The sequence below is a fragment of the Castanea sativa genome, chromosome 7 (genome assembly GCF_040712315.1).
Source record: "Castanea sativa cultivar Marrone di Chiusa Pesio chromosome 7, ASM4071231v1".
NCBI classification, from domain to species: domain Eukaryota; kingdom Viridiplantae; phylum Streptophyta; class Magnoliopsida; order Fagales; family Fagaceae; genus Castanea; species Castanea sativa.
The window spans coordinates 7,850,690-7,854,491 of NC_134019.1; the positions used below are offsets into that span (position 1 = coordinate 7,850,690).

The window sequence follows — 3,802 nt, forward strand, 5'->3', positions numbered from 1 at the left end:
AGCTTTTTTATGTAATAAAGTTTATTGAGTGGAGCTATATGTACCACTTGGAGCAATTTAATAGCTGTTTTATGTACTTGGAGCTATTTGATAGCTGTTTTATGTACTTGGAGCTATATGTACCAATGTCAATTTTCTCCTATTGACAATGATAATTGTAATATTAGCGTAAAATTTTCCAATTAAACTTTAATTTTGTAATAGAACAAGTTTGCCAAATTGGGCAAGTTTAGTATTGTAATAGTACAAATTTTAAATTTATTCTTAATTGTTGCTTATGAATTTGCTTTCTATATGTACCAAAGTGCAAATAAGGATGTACTTGGAGCTTTTTTATGTAATAAAGTTTATTGAGTGGAGCTATATGTACCACTTGGAGCAATTTAATAGCTGTTTTATGTACTTGGAGCTATTTGATAGCTGTTTTATGTACTTGGAGCTATATGTACCAATGTCAATTTTCTCCTATTGACAATGATAATTGTAATATTAGCGTAAAATTTTCCAATTAAACTTTAATTTTGTAATAGAACAAGTTTGCCAAATTGGGCAAGTTTAGTATTGTAATAGTACAAATTTTAAATTTATTCTTAATTGTTGCTTATGAATTTTTCTTTTCTTTTGTTTTTTATAGGTCATATTGAAATATAAAATTACTTGAATTGAAAATATGAGTGCGAATAACAAAGAACCTGAAACAGTCTCACTTTGTGATATGGTGGATGACTTAGTACATGATGAGTCAGAAATAAACGAAGATCAAAATAATGTAGACTTGTCATTGGATGACTCAAATCAACCTTTTGCATGCAATAGGCATTCAGAACCACATCTTGATATGGTATTTGAAAACTTAGAGGTTGCTCATGCATATGCAAGGCGAAAGGGTTTTAGTATACGAGTAAATCATACTCGAAAGAATAAAGATAAAATAAGGGTTGGAATTGAATATGTTTGTTCGAAGGAAGGATTCCGGCGTCAATGTAATGAAGACAATAAAAAAACAGGTCCAGAGCGTGCAGAAACAAGAGTGGGATGCAAAGCAATGATAGGTTTAAAGAAAGTTGATGATACATGGATTGTATGTAAATTTGTGGAGAGTCATAATCATGAGCTTCTTACCCCTAAGAGTACAAGTTTTCTTCGTGGGCATAGAGTGATAACAAGTGCCCAAAAGAATCTTATAGATACACTCAATGAGTCAGGTATAGCCCCAAGCAAGATAATGTCTGTGTTAAGTAAAGAATCTGGCGGTGATTATAATGTTGGATGTATTCCAGTTGATATTCAAAATTATTTGGGTAGTAAAAGAAGAAAATTGCTTCAAGATGGAGATGCCCAGGGAATGTACAAATATTTTATTGAGAGTCAATGTAAAAATCCAAGTTTTGTTTATGCAATTGAAGTTGATGAATATGGATGCATGGGTAATTGCTTTTGGGCAGATGCTAGGTCAAGAATGACATACCAATATTTTGGAGATGTCGTTACCTTTGACGCTACATACCAAACAAATCATTATAAGATGCCTTTTGTTCCTTTCACAGGGGTTAACCACCATCATCAATCTGTGATGTTTGGATGTGCTTTACTTATCAATGAAACAGCAGAATCTTATACATGGTTGTTGAAGACTTGGCTTAATGCAATGCCTGGAAATCCTCCTTCTACAATCATAACAGACGATGACAAGGCTATGGCTAAGGCAATTGCAGATGTATTGCCAAATGCAACTCATAGATTGTGTATGTGGCATCTTTTACAAAAAGTTCCAGAACAGTTGTCCCATGTATATAATAAATATCCACATTTTCAAGAAGAATTTTACCATTGCATCCATGATACAATCACTATTGAAGAGTTTGAGTTAGAATGGAGTAAGATTATGGAGAAATATGGATTGGGGGATAATGATTGGTTGGGAAATCTTTATATGCGGCGTGAAAGATAGGTTCCAGCTTACTTACGAAGCTCATTTTGTGCCGGGATGTCTACAACTCAAAGGAGTGAAAGCATAAAAAAAAAATTTAAAGATTATGTTCGTTCGAGTACAACGATAAGTGATTTTGTATATCAATATGAGCTAGCTTTGAATACACGTTATCTTAAAGAGAAAAGGCAAGATGTAAAGACAAAAAATTCAGTGCCAATTTTGAAAACATGTTATAAGTTGGAAGCAGAGCCAGCAAAAGTTTATACAAGAAAGATGTTCATGAAATTTCAAGAAGAATTATTTTGTAGTAAAAAATACAAGGCATCCAAATATCATGAAGAAGGAGTGAAGAAGATATACAAGGTGGTAGCTCATGGGAGAGAAAGTCCATTTTATGAAGTGTCTCTTGATATTGTTGAGACAAAAGCTATTTGTACATGCCATATGTTTGAGTTTGTTGGTATTATTTGTAGGCATATCCTAGCTGTTTTTGTGAAGAAATCTCTTGTGCATTTTCTTCCATCACATTATATTTTAGAAAGATGGACAATTAATGCCAAGAAGCATATTGTGCATGACATATCTAGTGATGTAGTACAGGTGGAGCCTCAAGTTTCTTCTACCATGATGAGAAATAGTTTGATGCTTCAATTTTTGGAAGTTGCAGAGGTAGGGTCACAATCAGAGAAGCAATACAAGCATCTTGGACAAACTTTACAAAAAGTTCATGAGGAGCTTCTAGCCATGCAAGATGTTCAGGATGTTGATGATTTAGGAAGTCCTGATAATACTATATTAAATAGTCAAGTATTATCAAATCTTCCAATGACTTTGCGAGACCCTCCACATGTTCCATCAAAGGGAAGGCCTAAAGCTTTGAGACAAAAGCATCCAAAAGAAAAACAATTGATGAAGAAGAGAAAATGTAGCATTTGCAAAGAAACGGGTCATGTGAGAACCAATTGTCCAACACATAAACATTCCAGGTAATTACATGACTTTATTGAGTTGTATTATTAATTTAGTATTTAAATTTTGTGGTTTATAAACTTACTTCTTGTAGGGATGTTGCAAATACAAGCTTGACACCACATTCGGAGTCAGTGCATCAACAACAAAGTCAAACTGAGGTTATGTAATTACAATATATTCAGTTTCAAGATAATACATACATTTGCTGATATTTTCAAAAATAAACCTTTACTTTTTTAAATTAGGAGTCTTCGATGGCAAGGTTGAACCCGTTAGTCATAGCAAATACATTGTGCTCCACAAGTTTTGTACAGGTATATGATGTATTTGATTTTTTTACTTAGTATAAATTGTTTTGTAATAGACGTTTTTGTTATTTATTCATTTTTTTTATTTATCAATCATCTTTAGGACTCTTTGCCAACTGTGACATATCCTTCTACATCATCATCTACTATGCATATACATCCCAATCCGTCATCATTTACAGTATGATCACTTAGCGTTTAATTAGAATAAATTGAATTTTTTTTAACTGTGTTCATTCTAATTTTATTTTTTGTATTTTGTTGTACATTCTTTTATGCAGGATCTATTACAACAATTCCAAGAAAGTTGACGTACAAACAAGTTTTGTGTCCAAGAGAGTGGATTGTAAAGCAAATATTTTTTGGTTATATAATGTTTAAATTGTGGTGGATAGACATAGAACTATCTTCTTTTTTGTATTTCCAACGTACGGTCCTCTTTTTTGTATATTGAACTATGACAGGTTTTATTCTAGATGAATGTATTCTCAATTAGAAATTTCTCAAAAGAATTGTGACAAATTTTATTTCAAGATGTATGGTCAATCATATGATCTTTTATGAATTGAATTGTGACAGGTTTTTATTT

At 32.2% G+C, this 3,802-nt stretch overlaps 1 pseudogene; it reads left to right on the forward strand.

Annotated features, from left to right (window-relative positions):
• Positions 1-670: 670 nt before the first annotated feature.
• LOC142643914 (protein FAR1-RELATED SEQUENCE 5-like) lies at positions 671-3,524 on the forward strand (annotated as a pseudogene).
• The last annotated feature ends 278 nt before the right edge of the window (positions 3,525-3,802 follow it).